The sequence below is a fragment of the Leuresthes tenuis genome, unplaced genomic scaffold (genome assembly GCF_036924035.1).
Source record: "Leuresthes tenuis unplaced genomic scaffold, fLeuTen1.0.hap1 SCAF_7, whole genome shotgun sequence".
NCBI classification, from domain to species: domain Eukaryota; kingdom Metazoa; phylum Chordata; class Actinopteri; order Atheriniformes; family Atherinopsidae; genus Leuresthes; species Leuresthes tenuis.
In genome coordinates, this window is record NW_027325361.1 from 15,983,141 (window position 1) to 16,002,651 (window position 19,511).

A 19,511-nucleotide genomic window follows, 5' to 3' on the forward strand; every position below is an offset into this window, starting at 1 on the left:
AATGATGTTTGCTGTCAGTGTTGTTTGTTACTGAGGTCTTTTTTGGTTAAGTTTTGGTGTCTTAACTTCTTGGGACTTAACTACCGAATCTTCCAGAAACTCTGTGCATTCCTGTCAGGTTCATCAATGCTCAGGCAAGCAGACACCCATTCAGAGTTGGAATTAGATCAACAGCTTTTTCCTGTCTCTCCTCTGTCTAACACAATGTCTTTTTCAGGACCAGCCAATTCAATCAGTATTGATGGTCTGTCTCAAATAATCCTCTGCCTCATTCACAACAGGCTACCCAACACCTGGCAGTGTTTAAAATGTAGCCAAAGGCTAAGAGTTACTGTAAAAAGGCATGTTCAACATGGTTGCAGTTCCATTCATGTCATACATTTTTTGTTAACATTACCTTAAATTGGCCAGAAAAAACAATGACAAATTGTAATTCTTTACAGGACAAGATCCATTTACCAAACCATCATATAATAATCAATTCACAGTATATGTATTTTATATAATCTACGGAGATTGTCTCATTACTCAAATCAGTCATGTACCTATATGTAAAGAGGTTTACTTGAAGCACATTAAAGAGAAAAACGTGTCCTAAATAAAGTAGTTAATGTCAGATCCAATAGCAAATTTGCTTCGTAAACATATTTGACACTGTAATAAGAAACAGATGCCCCAGGCAGCGGCCTGTCAATGACTGACCTATTCACACACACATGCCCAAAAACACAAACACATCTATATTTGCAGCTGGGGTGTAAAGATTGTGATGAAAGTGGGGGAGAGTATTTCAGCTTTACAAGAAAAATAAATGAAAAACTGCAACCGTATCTGTTAGTCAATTGGAGGTTAATTAAAGTGTATTTAGCACATTATCAACACTACATGGCCAAAACTAAATTGTAAAGTCACTCATCTAAAGCATCTAGTACAGTACAGAACGCAGAAACAAAGCAAATGGTTTGCACAGTTCGGCTGCAACCACGGCTCTACAACCCTGTAGATCCCAGCCACGTCAGCACCTGCCAGCAGACAGGATGACTGTGTGGCTGCTGCAGATGGATGGATTAATGGATGAAGAGGAGCACGACTGAACTGCTGAACGATTGGCTGACCGACATTAGCAGGTTAGCTGAGTGACTGAGCACCTGACTGGCCTGTCTGCAACGACCCAATGACTGATGGTGTAACACAGTGCTTTGGATAGACCTGCAAGATGGAAGCAAACTGAGCTGTAATTTAAAGTGAAAGGTTACACTGCTAATTAACCCAATACGAAAGAGCACTGAAGGATAGAAACATGGAGGAAGAGAAGAGTAGAAGAGTAGTTAATGATCAGTCAGTAATTTAAATATATAACTGGGTTACACCTATGAAACCAAAAAAAGTCAATCAAACTAAAATGCATGAGTCCAGGTAAAATTCATTAATCCAAATGAACAACATAAAGATCAATAAGAAACCTGTATCCTTAAGGGACAACTGTATCATACATCATAACAGCCAGAGATAGCAGCTTGTAATATTACATAATAAATATTGTAAGCAAGGTTAAGTACACAAAACGTTTATTTTAATAAAAAAAAGGTCATTCCAGGAAATTCTTACAACATGCAATACTTTAAACCACTATTATGTACCATCACATGATGTAACTCATTCAGAGAATATTTCTAACATGTATTCCTTAAAATGCTCCGTGACGTTTCATTCTAAACTGTCAAGTGGCGCTTAGAAAAAATGAGGAAAATGCCAGGAGCATTACCCATGACCCATGAAATAAATCTCATCAATTAACATTTCTGATTGCTTTTATCACTATTCTTAAATATTTTTCCATTTTCAGTCAATAAATCTATGTCCACTGATGCTTTGGAGAACTGAAAAACCATGTGTTGCAGGACGTGGAGCTGTGCTGGATGAAAGCGGAGTTGTAAGGGTAGTTTCAGGTACAAGAGGGCTTATGAAATGACCCTGTACCTGTCTCTTTGTCTCCTGCCGACCTCTTACAGAGAGAAGCACATCGGTGTAGGTGTATAAGAGCTGCACACAGAGTATGTACACATCTCTTTATGTTGATACATTTATATATGTGAGGCATATGTGATGTGTAAGAACAAAGGAAGCAGTCAGAGCTGAGGTCATCTTTGAATTCATCCTCACAGCTGTGGATTTCACTGATGCTCCGCTGGCAGACTCCATCATCCTCTCAGCTGCTACTCCAACGATTCTGTCATTTCCCTCTTCTCAAACCCAGACTTAAATCTTATTGTACTTTGCCAACTCTCTCTCTGCCATGTAAATTTAGTTGCACTGCAGAGAAATGCATCAAAACCTAATTACGGAAACACTGTACACTCATACTGTGACATGTGGTACAACATGTAATCAGAGCTCATGTTAATCTGACAGTGTCTCTGTCAGCTTACACAGTATGGTTTCTCATTATCTCTACTCTAGATGGATGATAACAAAGATGGCTTTTAGAAGCCACCAGTTTTCCCTAAAAAGGTCTGAAGAAAGAAAGAAAGAATATTAAAAGGACACAAAAGGATAGTTATGTATATCCTTATTTATGTCCTTAGTCCATAGATAAGTTGGAGCTTAAGTGAATACACACCAATTCAGTTAATATCAGAATCCCTTGCCTCTGGAGAACTACCGTAAATGGACCTGTGTTTATCAGTGTCTGACTAATCAGGGAACATAATTTATGGCAATTGAGCCCCTTGTTTTGTTCACCACATCATAACTACTATTTATTAGGGATCTAATTCATGTAAGGCAACAAAACAAAATCAATTTATGCTTTGATTTCTTTTAAACACATTTATCTAAAATGAATTAAAGCCATGCGGCCTTCATTTTTCTCACTTTTAAATTAACTGATAAATTAGTTATTTGGCCAATTCTTGCCCAAGTAGATGTACCAAGTGGTACAAAATGTATTTGGAACAGCAGATCCAGTCCTGTATACTGTGCTCATTCGCTGGCTTGATGTTTCCAGACAAAGAATTGTGCTAGTAGCTAGAAAAACAACTCTTGACCTACAGTATTCCCAGGGTGGCTTGTAGAAGGCAGCCCCCCCAACTCCACTATCCCCTTCTTCTGTAGATTGTATAAATAAATGATGAGACAGCTTCCCCAGAACCCTACTCCACTCACGCCCCGAAACAGTTCACTCACATACACACACTCCCCACCCCCAGCATCTTATATTTCTATAGAGGCGCTCAATGAAGCGACCCCATAAAACCAGCGTATAAATCCTTCATGGAGACCCTCTAAGTTGCTGATCATGACCAGGATTTGGACAACAGCAACCTACCCTATCACATATAACTCAACACCTACAAACTGACTTTGTGTTAAACTTTTAATTTTCAGAATCCCTTTGTGTTTGGATCTACTTTTACTTGTATTCACTCTATTATGTTTCATAATAAAAAATGGTGTTCAATTAAAAGAGACAAGGAGGATAGATAGAAACACACCAGGAGGAGGGACAGCAAAGATTTATTCTGGGAACACTTGGGCCTGGAGAGAAGGGAGGATGAAATAGTGCCGCTTCTACTACAATCTTCTAAAACAAAAACACAACAAAACCTTCCATAAACTGTATGTCCTCCTTTTTAAGCCCCATTTATCCCATTCAATGACACCTCACTGATAGCATGACTCTTAGGGGATATGAGGAGGCCATTATATCATGATTGCTCCCATAGTAGATTCACTAATCTCTCCCCTGCAAGCACACAGGTGTAAATCACAAACACAGAGGAAAATATAATAAGCTATAAAAGGGAATGGGATTGACTTAACTCTGTGCTGATATGAATCTAGTAAGACAAAAAGAGTAAAAGCATAAAAATAAACTCAATGTCCTTTACTGCCAGGCTTTAAGGAAGGAAGCCAAATACTAAAACCAGCCAGACACCCTCCCCCCCTCCAATCCTCCACCCCGCCTTTTTTCTCACTTATTCCCATTCAGCCCTCCAGCCACAATTAATTCTACCAATCATCCCTCTCATCGAGGCCATGGGAGCATTAAGAATGCACACTCACTGGGCTAGACTGTCAGCCTGCGAGGACCGGAGGCAGGAGGAGGAACCACCGTAGCTCCCAATTCATTGTGTACTATTTATACTGCCAGAGGAAAGCTAAGCAGATGCAAAAAGTAAACTACATCCATGAAGGGTAGTAAATGATATGATGAGAGAGAATCACACATTTAACACATTTCTAGAAGTGATAATATGATTGCCTTGTGTGTGTGTGTGTGCGCGTGTGTGTGCAGAAGGAGCGAGAGACACATGTGACAAGTAAATTACCAGCAGCCAAGTGAATACCAGAGTAGAAATGAGAGGCCAGATGGGGTGTGAGATGATCTCAGGAAGAGACAAAACCCAAACACACTGGAGAATGACATGGGAGCATAACTCTCTGGGATTGATAGAAGCAACAATACTGAGTGGAATCTGGGAAGGAAATGACACCGGAGGAGGTGAAAGTCGTAAGTGTATTGAGAATTTTAAATCATCAAAAATCTGAAAGTGTACAGTGAAAGGGTGGAAGCTAAGAGAAAGATCAAAATGTGATTTTGAATCCGATTACACAGATTTCAGGAAAATGATGACTACAAGCAAGTGGATATGGAAAAGCAACAGGAATATTCAAAACAAGACAATCTGATGACAAAGACAATGTTTGTTTAAACGGTAACAAGTCCCGTCAAGACTGCTGAAAGGAAAGCTATTCATAGATAACAATAATAAGATCATTTATATTTTATATTTTTATATAATGCTATCATTAGCCATGTTATTGTTATCATACATTAGAATTTTATGCAATATAGTGTGTAGTCTGTCATAAACAGGCTAAAATAGTGGTTCTGGTAAGATGCTGTCAGTGCTGACTAAGAGATATTCTCCCAACAACATTGTGTTAGAATAGACCATTTTATTACAATTATTGTGCATGCATGTCTTACTTTGACTTGAAGCCTTCATTAATTTGTCTGATAACAGTTTTCCTCATGATGAAAAGTGAATACGCATGCTGAGAAAAACAGGTTCATTGTAGAGGTCATGGGTTCAGCTAAAAAGTAAAAGTACAGGAAAAGACTGAGTGGAAATGAGCTCATGGTGTGTGCAAAGGAAAATGTTTACAAAGACAGGAAATTGCTTTCAAAATGACTTGTTTATCAAGAAAAAGAAACATAAAGAAACTTTATAATTACACGGGTACAAAAAAAAACCAGAGAAACTCTCCGATGTGTAGCGATCCCTTCAGTGAGTCCTTACTCCTGACATAATGTTGTAGCTGAGGGTTAATGGAAGTACACTAATTGGCAAAGTTTGTCAAAGCAACACGAAGTAGGTCATGTCTGTTACAAAAGCTTGTTTAGTCAAAACAGAAAATGACAACAGGGTGAAAGTACGTCTGAATGTGTGTCAAGACTTTTTCTGTGCAAAATCTGCATCGTAGGTACCTTCTCTTAGCGCATCTGTATCAAGCCTTCCTGTATTGATTCTATGCCCAAGCGTACACATCCCGGTTGGCGGCAGAACAGAAATACAAACAATAGAAACAATAGAAGCAATAGAAACAAAAAGCATTGTAATCACTTGTTTTGGAGTTCAGTAGAAGGCTAAATGTGCATTCAAACCACAGAAGTCAACAGAAATATGAGAGAAAAGATAAGAAATTAGATGTGGTGGAATGAAACCAAGAGGGGAAATGGGCCACAGAATCTTCCAATCAAACAAACAAGGGTTACTGACAAGAGGGTTATGGGATAAGTTAATGACTGCTGCCCGTAAATTCCTCAGAGGCAAATAAAAAAGAAAAGTCAGTGTATGTGTTTGTCTGAACCTTTCCATTCCTCATTTTGTCTTTATCAGTTCTTTTTTTTTTATCTCTCTTCCAGCCAGCCTCTTCTTCTTTTACTAAGCTGCTGCTGTGAAATGTTATCTCTGACAGTCAGAATGAGCGGAAAGTTTGGCCAAGACCTTTCTCTCTCCTCATAGCACCACGCAGGGCCTTGAAGATCAGAATAGTTTCTCTCAGAGTCTCACTGACTTCCTGCATCTCTCTGCAAGCACATAGAGAATAGAAGGAAAAGGCAAACTGATAACAGTGTGAATTAAGCCGTCTGATTTATCAGGTAAAATGCTCGTCCGGACTTTCAATCGTGTCTCTCAAACTTTGTTAGAAATCTAAAGCCTGTCAGATCCAGAGTATTACAAAAATGATCTGTCAGTAAAGTTTGCAATGCAGAAATTCTACACTAAAGTTAAGCATTTTGTCATCTAAGCTGCACTTATTGTGTTTTATATCTTACCGTATTCTGGACTGTTTCAGTGTTGGCTTTTAAATTTAATAGTTAACATCAATATCACATAACCGGGGCCTGCCTTTGTTTGGATAATATTTCTAAGGACTTTATATCTGATCAGTCCATTAAAGGATGTGGATATGTATCAGTGTCTCAGTATGCAAACTCACGTACAACACAGGTCCCTAATACAACAATAATTGAAGAAAATCTAATCTTAAAAGATCAGGTCTGATTTGACGAAGCTCTATTGAAGAATAACCGTCACTGTGGAGTCAGTCTGTAAGGTGAGTATACTACTTCTCCGTGGTTCGCCAGTATAAACTTGCACTCCCCGCCCCCACGAAAAATGATGGCTGATGGGCAAAGTGCTTAGGCTAAAAACACAATCTTTATTGGGAAGTTTATTACTATTCCCAGTTGTTGAAAAGACAACATTCAAGCAAATATTTGAATAAATGAAGCCTTTGTTCCCATTTACCATCACTGTAAATACAAATGGTACAACACTTCAAATGGTCAAAATGAACCAGCTTCCAATACAGGACTCTGTCACAGGAGAGTTAATATCAGGGCCTGACTTTCTGGTTCAATCAGTAATAAAAACTAAACACACACTAACTGTAATACATTCAAAACGCACCAAACAAACAAAGATTTGGAAGATAAGGGCTTGGAATATGAGGCACACAGACAACGTCAGACAACAAACCATGTAATAAAAATATACACTAATCACATCTGGCACAGCAGGCCATTCTAGTGCACTGTGAAATGTGTCTGTGTGTTTTTACTGGGGATTCCTCCATTATCTGCCATTAGGGAGCCAGTATCTAACTGGCTCCAGTCCACTCCACATCCATGGGTTTATAGGTGAGGGGGGATGTTGTGACTTTAACAGCACATCCTCTAAAACGTCTGCTTTCTGCATTTTAATGCACTTATCATAGATGAATGACATGATTGGCAAGTGAGTCCGTTTTGTTAACCAACCCCTGTAATTCCACAATAGTTTCACAAGAGTTTTCAGTAATCTGGCCCTACAGAAAAGTGCAAAAAGTAGAACCTCCAATGTTAGTCAATGACTCAAATATTTTAATTAGGGGTGATGGGAATAATCAAATCTTGCGTGCATCAAAATGTGGAAAATTACATTTTTAAATGTCAAATATCAATTTTCTATATTTCTCACTGATATGGTGATGATAGTGGAACACAACAGAAGGAACCAGCAGATGGCAGGGTGAGAAACCCAGATGGCACCCTCTGTATTAATGAAAGCTTGCATAAAAGCACTTTGGCTTCGATGAAGTTGAACTTAAATATTTTGGAAACATGACAAGAATGAGAAACCACATAATGTATTCATCCAGGGAAGGATGAAAAACAACTGACCATAGCTGCTGCCAACCAGAGGAACACTGAGCAAACGTCATCAAAGCTTTATCCCACCTCAGAAAACCGAAAAGCTCTATTGTAAGTTTGATTCTCAATTATTTAGAATTAGTCCATATTCAGTCTTAGAATGAGGACTTTCGCGTTATGTTTCTCACTTTGGAGCAGATATACAATGCCCCATCTTTAAGATATTTCATTGACCCAGTGATCCCCACAATCTTTCGTTTGACCAGTTGGTTTTTGTGTTAACAGGCATCAGGTGTTTTCTTGGGTTTATTTTGAATTATTGGTTTTGATAACCTTATTGTGTGTGATCTCCAGTTTTGTCATTTTTCTTGAGTCAGGAATGTGACAATGCCTCAGAAACCTGTTACTGTAACTGTGTACTTTATCATTGGCAGACATCTTCTAATTTCAGAGCAGTGGATGATTGATTATATTGCTCACTGCACATCAGATGTTGGTTGGAATTATGTTTTTTCAAAATCTTTTATTAGTGACTGAGAATATCCTGAATATCTGGATGCTGCTATTTTTCTTTATGCATCAATATGCATCAATAATGATTTCATAACCACACTGCAGCTCTTTGAATCTTAACCAATTGATGAGGTGCCAAGAGATTCCCACCCATTGCAATAATACCCACAAGACACTTATGTCGGCACAAAAACTGTGAACCTACCTCCACTGTAAATATAAAAGGTAAAATGTCAGTTCAAATGTTGAAACTTTTCTTAAAGTCGGTGTAACTTATGATGTAGTCTTTGACATCTGACCTCTTCATACAACTTCAACGTTATACTCCACACCTATCCTCGCATATGTATGCATGTGCAATGACTTTGACCTGAAAACAGTACAGACCTGTAGGATACAACAGTCTTTGTTAACCATCTTGACAACAATCTTGAGTGAATACAAAGGATTGTCTTTATCTCCATGACCATTAACTTAATGACCGTAGAATACCTTTTGTCCTGCTTCGCAGCAAATTGTCACCTAACAGTATCTCTACTGGAGAGCAAAAGCAGAGAAAGCTAAATAGATCCCATAGTGTGAGGCCCTGACTCGATCCACTATAGAATTTCTTTTTAGGATCAGCAACTGTCAGCTTAACCCCATTAGTCAGGGCTGGTCTATATGGTCACGGCTCATTAAGTTAACAATAAGGTTTATGTTCTGCTCTCATTGTTAGAAAACATGACTGATATTAATCATCATTTGGTCTGTGGAGAAAAGAGAGCATCAGAAATGCTGCTCACGTCTCATTTCAACACTCGCCAGGAGAGGGAGGGGCCTGGACCCTCTCCTCTGCCAATTTAAGGATTCTTCATCCTTTCCCCTTAGATGTCTCATTGTTACTTCTTCCTTATGTCTTTCTGAGGCAGAGCATCAAACCTCATCTACTTCCCTCACCTTTACCCTTCTTCCCATCTTTCCCCTCCACAGACCTTGTTCTGCTGCTCCGCAGGCAGCCAAGTGGAATAAGTGCAGCATCCTAGACCCACCGCATTCATACGGAAAATAACAAGAGGGTGGAGGGCCACAGAGGAAGCCATCAGAGTTGAGCTTCAACCTACATCAACCCACATTAGCAATAATATGTTTGTAGGAGAGACGTGTCTATTTTCAAAAGAAACACTGAATGTTGTAGGTTCACTTGGTGGCTAAATCAAAGCTAATGTGAAGAAGCACTCAATTTGAACAATGCAGCTGTACTGTAGGCTTTGCATAAGCTTACATCATCTTCATCAGTGCCATTGAAATCTGGTTGGCCTGCTGTTACACTACTAACAACGAGTGTGTTGCAAGACAGGATAGATCTTTGGTCCATCTGACTAATAAAACTGGCTAAAAATATCACTGATGTTAAAATAAAGAGTCGTAAAATGTAATGAATCGTATATATTTAGAGTAGAACTATTCAAATTACGGCAAGACTGCAGTGAAAGAAACAAAGAAGAACAAAAAAGTCTCACCTAAATTTTAAATGAATATTATTGAAACCAAATGCCTATTACAGTAGCTCCAAAATACTTGTAATACAGGAGAAAAAAAAATCAATTTTGATATTGCACCTGGAGCCAAAAAGGCCCTTTGGAGCTTGGTCGATTTTTCGACAGCTATAATAACACAGTCACCTGGTTGGAAGAAAATTGTTCTTTCATTTCAGTGTCTGGTTGTGTGCGACTGCGTGTGTGTATTTGTGTGCACTATAAATACACTAACAGATTTGCCTGAGTTTGAGTATGTATGTGAATCCTGTTCCATTTTTGAAAACAGGTTGGCTGGGAGTGACACTGTCATTATCGACATCTTTTCCTGCTCCCCTGGATCCTGTAGCCATTAGCAACCAACTCCGGGAGTTGGCCTCTCCTCTGTTGCAGCCAATTGCTTTCACATCACTGTGGGACTGTGTGCATGCATGCGAATGAGCCGGTGCTCCAATTTAATTTGTGTGTGTAAACTCATATCTTTCTATGGCCCAATGACGGTGACATGATTGAGTGTGTCTTTGTTGATGATCTGATAAAATGCAGTCTCGCTGTTGCTGATTTATTCCCAATTTATTCCTGTGCTGAGACAAATGTTCCAAACAGCATTATATCCTCACTGTGTCAAAACAACAGACTAAATACACACATACATTTCATGGCATGCTGAACAGAAAACTGCACACCACAAGTAAGCAGTCAGCATGAAACAATCAATAGGTGTTGATTAGGCCTACTCAGTACCTTTGTATTGCATGGCAAGCAACAGCCCTTTTTCTGTGTGCCTGTTAATCAATACAGTGATCTCCGGTTAGGCTGGGCTGCACATCTCGCTGAGCAGATGAAAAAAAGAGAAGCAAACACCAACTGACTGTGAAACGAGAATGAGAAAGCACCAGCTCATGGCAGATTGCAAAATGAAAACAAAATTGCAGGCCCCGGTTTCCCAGAATATGAATTAAGCTGAACGTGCGCTCAGAAACAGACATCAGAGGAGATTGTAAGTTTGACACGGTTTGCTTACAGCACAGAGCCCTGCGTATCATAAGGAAATTCAGCGAGCACACAGCTGCACAATTGTTATGTTTGGAGAGAAGCTGACCTGTTTGACAGTTCTCCAGCATCTCCATTACATGGTTGGGAAAATACTTTGCTCAAAGGCTAAAAAAAACAAGTGAGAGAGGATTCATGCCGCCTGTGGCTATCTCCTAACCTTGAGGCTTACTCTAACACTTAGAGAATCAACCACTCAGACATCCATAGGTAGGAAAACAGGAAAATTGTTTAATATTGAAGGCCCCACTGAGTGTGCACACTAAAGGAAAAGGCAAAAAAATAAAATAAAACTCATCTCAGTCCTGTCTGGCCTGGAAGCTCTGACTGTGTATTTCACAAATTTCAAAGAAAGAAAAACCTAACATTCATACATTATTTCCTTTGATTACCTTTGATTTGATTCATCAGAATCTCAGGATTCTTACTTGCATTTTGTGTGTTACATTTTTCAATTGATTGATTATGTTAAACAATGAAAAATCCACCAGTACAAAACATGTGGATTCAGTGCAGGTATGTATGAATGTAAAGAGAAAAAAACGTGAACTCATCAAGCAAGCTAATTAACCCTCCACGTTACCATGGGAGCTAGTCATGTGACAGATCACATGAGTGTGTCCATATAGGGATGTAAGAATACCTCTGTGCTCCTCTGTGTGGGAGAAAGAAAGAAAGAGACAATATATTATGGCAACATTCCTGGCTGCCGTATGAGTTTAATCAGGCTGGTAATATTAGCAGGATGGGCTGATGGAGGAGGATCCTCTGGGAGTTGTAGCTCTTTGTGTCTCTCAAACCCCTCTGGACCAGGACAGCCTCTCCCTCTAACCCCCATATCACCATCCTCCCACCCCCATTAATATTTCTATTCCGGTATTTTCCTCCTTTCTCATATTTTCCTTCTTCATTTGTTGTTCAAAAGTCACATTTAAGAATTAGCAAACAAGAGTTCAAACCCTGCTCTGATAAACACAGCTCAATAGTGCCTCTAATCGCAGGCCCTAGAAGATTCATCCAAAACATCCCCCTCTGTAGAGACACACCTGTGTGTTTGGCTAAGTGACCCTCCCCTTTCATGATGGATGTGACAGACCATGCCCTTGTGGCTGCAGAGAGCCCCAGTCAACCTGATGGGTTATTCATTAAAGCAGGCTTCAACTGTCCTTTAAGGACCCTAAAATGCCACAGAGCGAAGCTGCTCTCAACACATACAACCTTTATTATGATGGATGTGGCGGCACCAGTCCACACGGATCCACAGGTATCAACCGAGCTGCTGGCTGTGCAACAGGGCAACAGACTTTCTTCATTTATATATTTTACTGGTGGCCTTGACATAGGGGGAGGTATTTAATTTGATTCCATTAATAAATTACACAGTTAGTGCAAAGCATGTCAGTTTTACTATAGTATTAGTGTTATTATTCTATCTGCCACAGTCAAGACACAAAATATTAAATGCTTTATCTTACCTTTACCTTTATCTAAATTGTTCCTGACTAATAATGGATTAATATGTTAAATAAGCACAATTAAATGCACCATATAGTTTTATTTTATCTTTTAGGTTTGGGGTGAAGACACTTTATAAACTGATGTACAGATCTTAATTTTAAAGCTTATTGCAGAGGCAGTCTCTCATCAGGAGTGTGTAATTGGACATGTTTTCATATCTCAGACTGTTAACGGTCTGAGTGTGTGTATGCTTGCAGCTCTGAAATCCGAGTGCATTTTGGCCTAGAGTACCTTTAGGCAAACTGTACATGGAAATAACAAAAACTCACATGCACTGTAATCATTCTTTAAAATGTTCACAGTAACATTTTATAACATCAGATATACTGGCATAGCCACAGAGCATTAAAGTCTTTGCCTCTACGATGCTTGAGGAAAACACTGACTTCTGGCAATGAGTACTTGTAACTTTATATGAGAGCAGCTAGTCAGAATTATATCAGTCTCCTCACCAGACATTTCCTTTGTAACACTTCCTTTAGCTCTGTTTAGTCTTCTAATGAACAATCCTACAAAGCGGCCTAAGCTGCTTCAGTGCTTCCTCAGTATCAGATGTAGCAGTGACAGTGCAAAGGTCCTGTGTGGGCTGGCAGGCTAAAGAGGAGGGATTATAGTTGAGTGGACTTTGGCCCCGGGGCCAGCAGGAGATGGATAGAGGCCAGAAAACAGAGCAAGTGACAAACAAGGCATCTGCTGGGAGAAGCAAAATACAATGCTGAGAAATAGAAAACACAGCTGGAGATTCAAAACAATTCATCAGTCAACCAACCTAAAGCAAGCCTGAAATTCAACAAAGAAAAAAACTCTGATATAAAATTAAGCATTCAATGCATGTATTTACAACTAACAGCATCGCCTTCATATGCAATCAAAGTAAATGACCATAGTACACTTTTTTATTTAACTGATATGCTCTGCCTCAGTCTACATTCAGCCCTCATCTCATTTTCTGCTGTGCATCTCATAAAGGAGGAGGGCTCAGACCCGCCTTTTCAGTTCATAATGAAGCACTGCGTGTGCTTTATCGTTGGCATTTTTTCATGTGTACATTACTGAATACACTGGCCAAGTATTGGGTGCCTCTTTGTATTACCATGGATACAGATAGATGTCAATCTCCAGAATTCTATTAAGCCCAAACTGTCCTCTTAGAGAATCCCTAACAAGCAAATCCTTGGACCTGTTCCAAGTCTAATGACAAACATAACCACAAGGTAGAAAAAAAAGCAAATTTCTCTCTCAAGTGATTAATTGGAGGGACAGTCTTGCATTTTATCTGAAAGATTAAAGCTCAACACAAAATACAACATTGTTTCAGTTTCCAATAAGAAAGTTGATCGGGTTTTGTGTGACCCGCCTTCAGCTCCTGCATTGTCTCATCTGACCTTTATTAACTGGGACACCAGGGAATGATATTGTGGTTATTAGTATTCTAATGTCATTCTAATGCCATTTAGCAGGCCAGCAGGGACAAAATTGATCTTTTTCTACTGCAGATACACGTTTTTGTGTGTGTTTGTGCACGTGCAACAGTAAAACTTCAATGTTCAGACAACTGCTGTGAACATGATGGCCCAGGCACACAATGAATGACAACGACACAGAAGGTGAAAGGTTAAATGTTCATATTTTGAGCTGCTATTCACCTACTGCTATTCACCGACTGGGGGACCACACACCCAGCACACACACACCCGTTTGTTCCGCATCCAACAGAGGTTAGATGAAAGATCCTGTAGCTGTGTTGGAGGATGGGAGTTGAAGAGGGAGCGGATCGGTGGAAGCTGTGCGATTGAGAGGGAGTGCAGAGAGTGTGGGCGACCGACAGCCAGACAACAAACAACCAGCACTGCCCTAAAGTTCAAAAGAGCCCTTTCAAGACAGCTTCGCCAGTGCACACAGAAACATTGAAGCATACGACAAGAAATATCTCTCTGAATTATTCACTAGAACAACTACATTTTCACACATTGTTTGTGGGTATAATGCTTATCAAACATACCTCAGCGTAATATCGAGCTGAGTCTATGTGTATATTTATGAATAGTTGTAATAATTCAGCCTTCTCTGTATTGGATAATCACTGCATACACACCAGCCTGACTTAATACATATTCCTAGGCTCTTGTGGAAAATAATAGACATTTCACAACACACAAAGAACAACAAGCACCTTTTATCCTTCTCCATGTTTCCATATTTGTCTGAAAGAAGGATAGATGTCTTCCTTCACCATGTATTTTAGATGAGGGACAATTAAAATTTTTTTTAACATCTATCATTAATAGTTATGCACATGCAACCTACATGGGAGATATGTTGAAGACAGAAAGTGTTAAAAAAAAGGAAATGAAACTGCATAAAGAAAACTACCTTTAGATAAGTTTGATGGAGAGCTACTGAGTCAAATTAAGAACTAAAGTTCTGCGCTGACAATCTTTAAAAAGACCATGACCAAGTGGCTAAAGAACAGCAATGCATCCTTTTCTTAACAGTTTAAAAACTCATGTTTCGCCAGCTGTATGCAAATTTAATTTCTTTAAAAAAAGCTGAATATTTAAAGACATTTGGTCTAGATTCAAACAGAAGCAAAGCTACAGTGAAACACGGTGAAGGCAACACACTGACAAACCAAGATCCAAGCTTGAGCTCTCCAGGGAAACACTTCAAGACATGTACCACAAGCAGAGCTTTTGCCAAAGCTGTGTCGACCCCTGAGAACATGTCTCAAAGGGACAGGACTGTTGCTGAAAGAAAGGACAAGATTTCTCTAAAAATGCACATAAACACAGGAATCCATAACTAAAGCACCGCTAACAGGATTGTGGAAACAATGACATCTGGCTGCTTACTTAAAATCACTGGGTTTTAAATAATAAACTCGGAGGAAAGAATATGCTAAATAGTTGTTACTGGAGCTAGAATTAGGCAATATCCTTGAAAGGTGCAGAGGTATATCTGTAAAACAGAATACAAACACAAATTAGATAAACATACAGCAGCAGGTGGATTATTTTTTGTCAGTAGAGAAATTTGTAGTCAATCAGTCGTTGAACAAAAAAGGAAAATAATGAGATTGCATTTTTCGCAACTATTAATTTAGTCAAATCTGTCTTGCAGTGTATTTTAGGCTTTTGCTGAAGCTTTCATATTTGGTCCAAGCTGTTAGAAACAGACCATTATTGACATCATACTGTTGCATCTAAAATCTCTGACTCAACTCCTCAAAATGACTGTATCCACAGTGTCCTCAAAAATCCTAAGAATGTAAAAATTAAAGCACTGTTCATTGCATGACCTTTAGCCAATAATCCCACAGCTCCATCGCACATTTTAGCAATATGAATATTTCTGTAGACAAACATGAAAGACAATACAACCCAGGTGCTGATTACATCTAATAATGTAAAATTATATGCATCTTAGTTCTACATTTTCGATTCAGTACTCACTACTACTCAATGTAGTCATTACTGTTTATAGTAAATGAGTAAACAAGGGAGTAATATTACAGTGAACTCTGTGTCTTTATGTTCCTCTAAAAACATACATACACCTATCCATATATCCAAAAACTGCTTACTATAACTCCAAATGATCGACATAAAAGGGTAGTTTGAATATCTTTATTTCCCACATTGCTTCGAAAATTCCTGTGAAAGGGGGAAAGGAAAGGATCAGAGGCATATAGGACTGCAACAATGCAGGATGGATTATTTTCTACAGAACTCAAGAGCTGAAAGCATCAGACTGGGTGCTTTTCAGCGTACAGTGATTGAGCTGCAAAAACACTTTGGTTGGGCAGAATTAACATAATTGTAGCACTTATCGCACCATCACTGAGAAAGTGAGCAAAGCTCCACCCAGCGGGAGAACAGTTGTCAAGGCAACTGAGGCGAGGGTTAAATGGGAGCATGTCACTGGCCTTGAGAAACAATCAGGGAGGGAGTGGTCAAGGTAGCTGAGGTAGCAGAAACAATGTCATTGAGTGCAAGTCATAGAGTAGTTTTTTTCCATCAACACTGCACCACAAAGCAGGAAGGTGAGGTGAAATTATTTTACAGATATATACGTGTTTTAAAGAACGCAGATATATCCGGTATATATGTAGATTCAAGCTGATGTAGATCAGCTGCTGGGAAGTCCAAGTCACAGTGGGTGATAAAGCAGGACACAAAGGAGCCTTTTAACCACAGTTCATTCAGGAAGAACTATCTGTAGGTCTGTTTATGCTCCGCTGGCCACTCAACTGACCGCTGAGCACATTAAGTTTAATGAGTTCATTTACTTTCTGTGTTCACACATAAATGACTGCAGATCACTGGAATAAATGTCTGTTTCTTTCCTGCTCTTATTAATACCTGTCTTGGTTCTCTCCTTTATGTCTTTAACTCACTTTTACATCCTCCTCCTGCCCCTCCATTTTTCCACAAGACATGTCTGCAAACAACAGAAAGCTATCTGGTGTTTCTCACAGTAAAACTGTGTGTACATGATAAACATTGTGACTGAAAAACAAATCAGAAGTGGAATACATTCTCAGTGAGGCAGCAATCTGTGGCCAAACTCTCAGGGAGAGGAAAACGAGCTACCACAGAGGCCTCATACAGATACACCGACTGCAGAGAGGTTGCACAAACACGCACACGTACAAAAACAGACCATGAGGAGAATATGTGCTGTCCTAGACTACTCTGGCTGCCCACCAAAAGAAACAAATTAGCAGGTGGTCTGCTGGGCTCAGAGTCTGGAGTACCTTCAGAGATTGCAGCACTAAAGAAGGAATGTTGCAGCCTGTGGACTCAACCAGGCCCAACCAGTGGACCATGTCTACCTTACACGGTTGTTCCTACCAAGTGGACAAAATTAAGTCATATTACACTTCAGACATTATATTATCTTGGTTACTTGTAGAATTTCCACTGCAAACTTATTGGAAATATTTCTTAATAAATTTGTATTTCACTTGGCTGTTCAAGTGGCTGTTAATTGCAACCAGATGGTGGTGTAACACTAAATGTAAAGAGTGACCAAAGGCTCTGAGGAATATCAGTGCTAAATATCCTATTTTTTGGCAAGATATTTTGCTTTGGATTTAAGTGAAGTAATCCTAGAATGGCTGTAAAACATCAATATTTATAGGCCCCAGATATGGATGTTAAAAGAAGGTGATTTTGGATTAAAATCACAAGAATTTAAGATACCTATTTCTACTTGTTGAACTTTGTGTTTGTATCTATATATCATGCTCTAATTTTCTTCAGATTGATACAACTACATAGAAGAGAGATAAAAAGATACAGTGCTGCAGAGAAGAACACAGATCCACAGCACAAACAGATAAAGAAATCCTCAGCAGAATCAACAGATTGGCACATTCCTCTGCAGAGCATTTATGCTGTCTGTCATTTTGCCAAGGCCACTAACACAGAGACGGATGGCTGTTTCCAGGCAACTGAGCGGCAAGCATCAGCAGTCTGTATCTAACCACCATCAACCAATCACAAGCTTCAATTTCCACTTTAGCCAATCGTGACTGAGGTCAAGCAGGTGAAAATTCAGTGGGGCACTGTAATCACAGCAAACTAAATCAGTGTACACCTGATTGTCTTGGCACCATTTGTAAATCCAAGAGGTTACATCCAACCAGCAAAGTACCACTACCTGGGCTAATTGAGGAAAATGATTCATATATGTCCACTTTTGTCTCTTTATTCAGCTGCGACTGTTCCATCTCTGAGCTAATAATTTCACCCGTAGTGTAGATGCCACGAAACGTGTGCTGAGCAATGTTTCTTATTTTGTTCAGTTGTTCATTTCTTTCTATACAAAGCAGTTACAGCAGTGTATAACGATCTACTATACGTACTACAGAGCATATATTCAATAAAAATAGATTGTGTAGGATTCATTCTGCGAAACCCAGCAGCCTGCCGTAAAGTCTATCTGGACCTGTAAGATCAAAACACAGTTCTTTTAGAGCACATTATTATCTCACATGCATACTGGTCATATCTAGTGTGTATGAATAGACCTGCTGACAGAAACACCTGAGAAAGCAATGACTAATGTTGCATGTGGTTTAGATAAAACAGTCTGAGTCGCACCAGTTCTTCTCTCCCCTGTCTCTCCAGCATACACACCACACCCCCCTCACTTTGATTAACATAAGTTTGGGCAAGGCAATCTGTTAGTCTAACTGTAGCAGACAGTTCCTGTGATGTTCGGTTCACTCTTTGTGTTTGATCCTCCTGGAACAGAGGAAGTGGAGCCTACAGGGACATCTCATCTACTCTTTCTCTCTTTCTCTGATCTGCTGCACAACAATGCAAATATTAGTAGTAGCACACACAGCCCAGTGAATGTATTCTGTTAAACTGTTTTTTACTGCCATGTTTTCCCCTGGTTTTCTGAAAGACTTCCAGGTTTTACTCTAAATAGACTCTAAATGCACTCTGGTGACTGACATTGTGGTACACAGTGGTACTTTGAGCGAACACACTCACAATGACATTGCTAACACGCCACCAACAACCAGTAAGCTGTTCAACCTGTGAATTTAATGGATTTTTGTGAGGGGATAATTCCCATTTTGTATGTGTTGGTTGAGTGTGACAACATGCTAATATTTACTTATTAATGATGACTGAATTAATAGTATATTTAATTTAGCATATCTCAGACTTGAAGCTGAAGAAAAGCAAGCACTGCAGTTAAAAGAAAACAAAGTTCTGCAATTCATATCTAAAATATTGTCCCCTTTCAACAGAATATAGAAAAACACTGATTTTAAGTGATTTGGTATTCATTTCTTCAGTATTCAGTGAAGTAACAGCAGCATATTGAATTGTGATATCATGCAGTTATCAAAAAGAATCTCAATAAACTATATAAAAGCATATCAGCAGAACTGCAAAGAGTCAATTCAATTAATTAACTTCCAACCTTTCAAGAGACATATTGCCATTGATATTGCCACAGACAATAAAACAATGTTGTGAATTTTAACATGAATTTATCAGCTGTGACCAGCTTCTACTGGTCCAGGCTGCTGATTTTAAAGAATTTTTACATAGACAGAAAAGAAGGTAGAACTTATCTCCCCAGGGCTAGAAAACGTTTTTTCTCTCAGTACCAAAATATCACAAAGTTCTAAGATGACCTGGAATGAAGTGAATGGTGAGCGACAACTCTTTGGAACAAAG

General features: G+C 39.2%; 1 protein-coding gene across 1 annotated transcript in view; it reads right to left on the minus strand.

Annotated features, from left to right (window-relative positions):
- The window catches only part of xpr1a (xenotropic and polytropic retrovirus receptor 1a), a 62,185-nt gene that overhangs the window by 21,513 nt on the left and 21,161 nt on the right, over window positions 1–19,511 (minus strand). The window lies entirely within an intron of this gene.